The sequence below is a fragment of the Lontra canadensis genome, unplaced genomic scaffold (genome assembly GCF_010015895.1).
Source record: "Lontra canadensis isolate GAN:19392208 unplaced genomic scaffold, GSC_riverotter_1.0 scaffold12, whole genome shotgun sequence".
NCBI lineage: Eukaryota > Metazoa > Chordata > Mammalia > Carnivora > Mustelidae > Lontra > Lontra canadensis.
Genome location: NW_022631006.1, coordinates 5,296,244 through 5,304,989, shown reverse-complemented (window position 1 = coordinate 5,304,989; position 8,746 = coordinate 5,296,244). Strand labels below are relative to the sequence as shown.

The following is an 8,746-nucleotide window of genomic DNA, read 5'->3' as shown; positions in this document are numbered from 1 at the left end:
CCGGGCGCTGGAGCTCCAGCTGCAGCCGCGCGCCCGCCCGCCACCGAGTGCGAGCGCCTGCGAAGCAAACCTGCCCCCGCGGCCGCCTCTGAGCATGCCCAGTGCCGCCGTGGGCGAGCCCGAGCGCCCTGGCCCGGGGCAGAGAGCGGCTGCGGGGGGCCGGAGATCCAGCCCGGACTCGGGACTGCAGATGTGGGGCTAGGGTAGGGAGGGACGAGCCAGTGCCGCGGAGGGGGCCCTAGAGCAAAGGGCCAAGGGGGGATAAAAAAACGGTGTGCGGAAGGCAATGCCAAGTTTCACGGGTTGTGAGAAGTTTGTGGGCTGGAAAGGTAAGCTGCTTCTGTGAGTCTCTCTGCACGACTCTGAAAGGACGACAAGGAAGTATTTATTCTAACAGTAGAGTGGGCCCAGCACATGGGTTTTATCCAGTGCACTCAAGCCTGGGGTCGCTAACCCAAAGGGCTAACGACGGGGCCTGGCAGGTAATACAAATAAGTGAGCCGCCTAGGACGCGAAGCAGTGGAGAGGGCTCTAAAGGCGCGCTCTGATACAAACTCCCAGTGCGGTAATGGAAGAATTCAGGCCCACCTTTGCTAAATTTTCCGATTCTTCTAATGGCAGAGAGTTCGATTTTTTCTCATGGAAAACATCCTGATTTTTACATCTTGATAATAAGTGCAGGTTTTTGTTTGTTTTTAACACTGGACCAAACAAATTATATCTGGGTCCCTTCCCTGTTTGGCCCCACAGAAAACTAATGTGAGGATTGTGATTTCTGCTTTTTTTTTTTTTTTTTTTTTTTTAAGCAAAGAGGTGTCGAGTGCCAACTGTGGTTTAGAAGGCACTGGAAAGGATCCAAAATGATTCAGATGGCTATCAAAGTCCTACCAGTTACTAAGGGAAATGGGTTTTCAAAACAGAAGAGGGCTACAGATAAATGCTGGGGCATTGAAGAATAGAAGTTACTGGTGTGGAAAGGGGTAATGAGAACTAACTTTTGGGAAACATCATTAATAAAAGTAGCCAAGGGAGAAGTCGCTGCAAGATCAGTTAACGGTGCACAGCAGAGGAATTTTGGAGTCTGAAGAAAAAGGAAAAACCAGTAATGCTGACCCTGTCTTTCTTTGAAATTTTGATATTTTTCATCATGCATTGTTTGCATTAATTTTTAAAATATTCCATCAAAATATTTGTATTGGTTTCTGAGTTCCTTGCCATCCCCTTGAGTTTTGCGGCACACCTCACCCTAGCCTGTGCCCTGCTGGGGTGCTACGGTGGTGGTACACTGGTCTGCTTAGTTGGAGTGTAAGGGGCAATAAATAGCATACTGAAATGGGAAAGGGGGTTGGCGCAATGGGGCAGAGCATTTGACTGCCAGTTTGTGGAGCCTGAACTTCAACCAGTTGTTAGCAAAGATACTGGGGGAAGACAGTGACGTAATCCTGACCCAACTTTGGGAAGATGGGCTGCTACAGATCCAGGAAGGTTGTTTGGAGGGGAAGAATAGGAGAAATGGGGTAGTTGGGGCACATTCATGGTTGTGGTCTTATGAAAATCCAACCCATTTCCCTAACAAAGTCACATGTAGCTTGCTTATAATTGGAGAGGCATGTGGTGGGGCTAGCTGAGTGCCTGAAGGTAGGACTCCCAGGTCCTGGTTTAAACCTCAGCCATTTCCTACCAGGTTTCCATGGGCAAGAGTCCAGTTCTAAGCTGCCTTTTCCTTGTGTATTAAATTGTTGGGAGATTCTTAGAACGTTTTTGTGAGGATTCAGAGAAATAAAGTATGCCTAAGGGCTTTGAAAACTAATAGTTTAAGCAAATATAAGGCATTGTTCTTACCTATATATCTATATGAAATAGAATTAAACGAAGAAGTTCTGCGGCTTTACAAAATTTGTCTTAAGCAGGAAGCTTCTTTGATTTAACAAGCTCTTTTTGTGTGTGTGGGATTCCGTTGACAGAAATTTGGAATCAGCTTTTGGGTAATTCGACAATTTTGTGAATTAAGGTGTCTCTGTACTCGTCTCTACAGCAAGTCACTCAAAATGACCCCCACCCTTTGTATGGCTACCCTCTCTCTCACCTGCAGGTCATCAATGCAGTCTTTGCCTTAATGAGACACCTGGGACTTACCTCTCTGCCCTGGATCACTGTCACAGCAGGTGAGTTCCTTGGTTGCTGCATTCATGGAGAACAAACCACCACTAGTCTACGGGAAAGCATTTTAAGCATACAGAAATCTCAAAGAAAAAAAAAATGCTTGGGTGTTTACACAAGAAGCCTTCCAGAAGTTATGGAAAGGTGGAAATACCTAGGCCTGACCTATGACATAACAGGTAGTTACAAATATTTGCAGAATATATAGCAATTTATATCATATGAATCTTCTGTTCTGCCACCCACAGATCCTAAGAATTATTTCTAAAAAGTCGCACTAATGATAAAATCATAAAGAAGAACCAGGACAGTACATAAACATTTCTAAAGGATATAAACAGGATCGAAACATGTTCTTTTCTGAGTAAAATGCTTTGTCTACTTATATTTTAAATTGTTTTTAAAGTAATTTTTATTATTGGTAGTAAATAATACATAATATTATAAGGAAACTCAGTCCAAAAGTCTCAGTAAAGAGAAAGTTTCCCTTTCCAAGAAGCATTGTTATCAGTTTTTTTTTGTATCTGGTTACAAAAATATCCCACTCCCATGAGAGCAAGAATTTTTCCTCTTGATGTCTAATCAAGAAACCATAAAACTGAAAAATGCCAAATTACAGACTTTTAAATTACAGTTATGTTCTGCAATAGAAAAGGGAAACATGAAAGCAGTTTTCTCTTGTGGCACAAGTATACTCATGGTCATAGGGACAGCAGGTCACATGGCAAAACCCTGGTTCTGACCATTAGGTTGTGTGAGAAAAAAACTGAGTTCGCCTAGAGTTCTCCTGAAACCTATAATGCCTCGTGTTAACATCAACTTAAAACACCTACAGATTTAGATGCTCTAGGTTGCTCAGGAGTGTAGAAGGAAAGGCTGTCTAAATAACAAATGGAATGAACTGATATGGACAAAGACAGCTTGATCTAGGAAATTGTGCATTGTAACTATTTTTAACAGCATCACTTTTAGCATCATCAATCAATGTCTTCTAGACTAATAAGGTCTGTATTTTTTTTTTCTAAATCCTACTACACAATGTAGCTAACATCTTTTCCAGTTCTTTGTTCTGATAATGTGTTTTCAGATAAGAAATTGAAGAAGTCTCAACTTTTAGGTTGATTCATAGGAAACTGCCATTTTTCTTGGCCATAGTCCCTGGAATATTGGCAATATTAGTTTGTGATTCCCAGTGGTTCCCCTGGCAATAACAGAATCACCCTTGGGCTAGAGATAAGTCTGTGGCTGTTGCATGTATGTATCAATTGGGAATGAAACCTGTCACTTCTAGTGACATAATATGGGGGTCTGGGAGACCCACAGCACCGAAATGGGCTTTGAGTGCTTATGCTAGGGACTCTATTCTGTTTTGCACACAATTAGTATTGGTGTAGGGTTTTACTTTTCCAGGTTTCTGGCTGGTTTATAAATGGAGTCCACCTTTTTTCACTGAGTTGCCATGGTATACATTCTGGCCCTAATTTACTAATTAATATATGTTTGCCACGTGTTTCCAATCAGATTGTTAGTTCCTTGTGGGCAGGGAACGGGTCTTAAAAGTCTTCAATTTCCCTCATCCAATGCTAGCTCAGAAGCAGGAGCCCATCAACAAATGAGAATTACCAGCTGTCACTGTTCAGGGACAGGAGACTAATAATTGACCTCTAAAAAAAAAGGAATCTATTCTGAACACATGCATAAGTATAAAATTGGATCTGTGATAACTTGCACAATCAAAGGTATGGGCTATTAAAAGTATATAATAGAAGTAGTGGGAGACGAACAGGAACCAGAGGCTGGGTTGAGTCTGAAAAAAGCTGGATGCAGACAGCGGCTCCAGAGCAACTCTAATTGGAAGATGGAGGAACCAAGCGGTGGACAGTGGGCAGTCGCTGCCTTGTTTATATCAACAGTCCCAAGTCTGTCAGCCTGTGCAACTCCCTGGCCAAAGTCTCCAAATAGGCCAGTATGGTCCATTCTTTGATTGATGGATATGCACTGCATAAGCTGCTCAAAGCAGCCTCCGTGGATGAGATGACCACCTGCCATGCTACTGCCTGGCTGCAACATCTCCAGAAGTTCAGCCAGGACAGAGAGGATGTTCATCCACACTCCATAGAATATGGGCTAAGTTACGACTGCCCAGACACAGAAAGGATGTTTGACGATGCAGCAGCTATAGGAGAAGCTCAGTGATGACTGCCCAATGCCTGGTTGATGAAATATGCAAAGTAGCAATTAGTTGATCTGGAGCGTGATATCCTACAAGGAATACCTTCACTGGGAGTAGATTCCATCTCAAGAAACCACTTTTCTTGCTCATCCAGAAGAAGCAGCTCCTCATCCGCTAAAGTTTTATCATGAGATTATAGCAATTCAGTCACATCTTCGGGTTCCACTTCGAATTCTAGTTTTCTTGCTATTTTCCCAAACCTTCAATTTGTAAAAACTACATTACCTGTGGAGCACAATAAAGTGCAATAAAAAAGAAAAAGAAATAGTGAGCAAAGGAAAGGAAGACTTTGTTGAAGAAATGATGTCCAAACTGAGGTCTGCAGGAGAAACCTGAAGTAATTAATTGGCAAAAAAAAAAAAAGGAAAAGAGAATTTCAGCAGAATTTTAAAAACTGCATGTGCAAAGGCACGGTGGTAGGAGCGATCTTAGAGGTCTTTAACCAGTCACTAACCCCATGGACTTTTGATATAACTCAACATTTAGAAAGAAGAGCTTCCATGAGGAAGCAAACTGCCCTCAGTGAGAAACGTAAAGCAATATGGTGTTTAGCAGCATGCCATGGTAGAAAGGGCAAGGGTTTGATTTTAGACAGATTTGGGTTTGAACCTCTGTTTCACATTCTTGCTATATAACCTCGGGCCAAGTGTACAGCTTCTCTAGATACCAGATTTCTTGTCTTGTATTACCATCTATGGTATTCACTGAAAGATTAAAAGGGCACATGTGTAATGTACATAGCACAGTACCTGACCCACAGCGAGTGCTGCTGAAAGACTGCTTTCATCTCCTGACCACCCATCTTGGTAACTGCCAGAAAAATGGGAGGGGGAAACCCAGAATGTGTTTTGAGTTTCCAGTCTGAGCTCTTTCTTAGAAGCCTAGGAATCATACTTTATCTCCCCAGATCCAGTATAGCATTCCTGTCTTCACCCAAAAAAAAAAAAAAAAAAAAGATTTAATATACATAGAAAATGTTTTAAAATTGTTTTACCTTCTCCTGTCTAGTTATCCTAGTGTTTCCACCTATTACTATATTTCCAAAGAAAAGGTGGTGAGGGAGGGATAAATTAATACTTTAAAGATTTTAGCATTTGTATTTATGAAGTTAGGACTTGAGATTTACTAAGCCATTACATAGACACATTTAAACAGAGACTAGTTCTGAATTTCTATCACAAATAGCTAAATATGGCTCTTCTCTTTTCTCTTGACTTGCATGAATTAAGTCTTGAAGAGTAGTCTTCAGCAGAAAAAAAAACCACATATATATGTATACACACACACACACACACACACACACACACACACACAAAGATTGTTTTGATCACACTCTGCTGCAACAGGGACTCCCCCTTAACTCAAACTTGGTTTGTTGTACTAAGTCTGGAGTTTGTCAGACTGAACATCTTCCTTCCTTTATTTCAGCAATGTTTTTGAAAGACCTGTTTTTGGTTTAAAGTGACTGTCTCCACCAAGATCCAGAAAAGCAGCTAGGCTCAGAGCTAACAGAGAGTCCTTTATTCTGCCAGAACATAAGCAAGCCAGTGACCACGCAGAGTTGCTATCTCTCTCTCAGCTTCTGTGCTGCTAGCTTAGAGGAGAGAATGTTGCGCTCCATCCCTCTCTCTGATGGAAGGGGTTCCTCTGTGACACATGCTCCTCCTCCTGTTCTGTATGTTCTGGTCCCCTGGCCCTCCCAAGACAGTCACACGGAAAGAAGCTCCTTCTGCTCTGTCCCCAGAGGCTCTTCAGGCCCAAAGGACCTGCCCAGGCCCTTCTGCTGTTGCTGCCTCATTGTAGAAACGTGGGCCCAGAGCTTTACTACTTAACGTTGCATTTCCCAGGGCGCCTGCGTGGTGCAGTCCATTGGGTGTCAGACTCTTGGTTTCTGCTCAGGCCCTGATCTCAGGGTCATGAGACTGAGCCCCACGTGGGGCTCTGCCCTCACCGTGGGGTGCTTGAGATTCTCTCTTCCTCTCCTTCTGCCCCTCCTGCTCATGTGCGCTCTCTCATTTACTCATAAGTAAATCTTAAACAAACAAACAAACAAACACACCTGGCCTTCTCAGCCCAGCAGCCTCAACATTACTGGGGAGCTTATAGAAATGCAGATTCCTGTTCACCCCAGACCCTGAGAATCAGAATCTGCCTTTTAACAAGACTGCCAGGTAATTCATTTGTACATTAAAGTTTCAGAAGCACTGTTGGTCCCAGGCCACCCAGCCAAGAAAGACAGGGGAAAAAACAAAAAGCATTTTAAATAAAGGTGAAGTGCATTTGCTTTGCCCTGGATGCCCTTTCTTCCTCCAGTCTCCAGGCTTCATCTCTGTGTACCTAAGTCCTACCCTGTCTTTCTTGAGCCCAGTGCCTTCTCTGGAAAGCTCCACCGACTGCCAGAGGTGTCTTCCACTCACTAACCTGTATCTTACCACAGTGTGTTCCCACCGTGCAAGTATCTTTGCACAGGTCTAATCCATCCTATTCAAGGCTTGGGACTCGCCTGAATCTTTATATCCTCTAGAGTGGTGGGCCCTGGGGGTAAAAGCCTATTTATTTATTGAAACAAGGGAAGGGAAAGAAAAAAGAAACAGCTACATTCATGAAGTAATTGTCCCTGAAAAACTGAGTGCAGCCCCAGGGATGCCCTTGAGCCTGTTTGAAACAGGAACCTGGGAACCATGTTACATTCATCTTTAAAGAGCCCCAATACACCGGACACAGAAATGTCCCAGTTTTCCAGAAGTTAACGGGATCAGATCAGATTCAGACACACCCCATCACAGCACTCCTCATTTAGACCTGGTCCAAAGCAGAGCTCTTTCTAGAATAAAATCGCAACTCTGCTAGAGCCTTGGTCCCTGGCTTTAACTATGCTCTGGGTTCTGAACAGACTACTTCTTTGCCCACTTTTTTGTCCTGTGTCTATTCCCACTTGATAGTTAATACATTAATTTTTTCTAAAGAAAAAATGTATTTTCAAAAATCCTTCAGATTCATTTTTTTCTTTAGAAAGAAATCTTACAGAAAAAATTTAGTGTTTTTAATTCAAGTTTTCCTAATGCATCCTTGAACAAAGGCAATGAGTTTCTGGCTGCAAGTTACAAATTAAAAGAACAAGTCATTTTATTACTCTTAATTGATAGCTGAGTCAATTAAAAACCTTGACTCTAGATGAGATTTATGATGTCATATTCAGAATAAATATGTCTTCCTGAGAGACATCTTGGTGTCATTATAATCTTACCACACATAAAATATAATGGGAAATGCTCCTAGGTCTTATAAGAAATTAGACTTTATTAGTGTCAATACTGCTGTGACTAATAAAATGAGTATATGACCTGCACGGGAGACTTTGTTGTAGGACTGAAGTTTACACAGAGTAGGTATGTTTTCTTTGATGAGCATTAAAAAGTATGACTACATTATTCAAGATCAATCATTTTGGGGGTACTGTCCTATGTTATAATGTTTTCCAAGAAAAATTGATGTTCCTGTGGGGGGGATATTCAGAAACAATAGCCCTGTGGTTTCTACCTCTGTGAATTTCTTTTAAGTAAACAGCTATGCTAGTTAGCAGTATTACTTGTACTAGCAAAAATTGGTAATATTTCTCAGGAAACAGGAACTAATTTTGTCATATTTGATAATAATTTGGTCAGAATTTAATAATTACATTGTCAAAATAATCACATTAACTTGGTCATATTTAATAATTGGTCATATTTGATGAAATATTGTGTACCTTTTATAAACAATAAATGGGATAACTCTCTGGAGACTGTTTATGAAATCAGCTTAGTTTTTAAAAAAATTTAATACATGAAATTGTCTAAATTTTATTGAAACTAATCACATGCCCAGGTACTGTACTAGACACTGGGGATGCATCAGTAAAAACGACAAATATGATTCCTGATATAGTGATCTCAGAGTCTGATGCAGGAAAAGATACTAACAAGTTGACATATAGTTACAAATTGTGACTCACGCCATCAAGTAAGAGGTTAGTATACGATACAGGAGCCTAAGCTGGTTTGGGGAAAAGGTTATATTTGTCATGGAAACTCTGGGGAAGTTAAGGAAGAAGAGTTTGTGAGGAGATACTGGGGAGAGTGTTCTAGGTAGAATAGAAGGAATAGGGGAGCAGAAACCCAGATGTGGGAAAGGATTTGATGCCATTACTGTAGTGGAAGAAGGACCAGACTGATTGGACCATACTTCTTGAGAAGCAAGTGGTGTGCCCTGAGGAACAGGTTCATGCAATGCCTTCAGGATTTGTCTTATTCATCCCGTTATATTTCCTCAAGTGGAAAGGTATCAGGGACCTGTTTATATTTTAAGACCACT

The 8,746-nt window shown here is 41.6% G+C and overlaps 1 long non-coding RNA gene across 1 annotated transcript in view; it reads left to right on the top strand.

Annotated features, from left to right (window-relative positions):
• Nucleotides 1-230: 230 nt before the first annotated feature.
• LOC116866987 overlaps nucleotides 231-8,746 on the top strand; it is a 50,509-nt gene continuing 41,993 nt past the window's right edge. Inside the window, exons 1-2 of the long non-coding RNA XR_004382540.1 lie at nucleotides 231-329; nucleotides 2,093-2,165. This is a non-coding gene — a long non-coding RNA (uncharacterized LOC116866987). The remainder of the gene's footprint in view (nucleotides 330-2,092; nucleotides 2,166-8,746) is intronic.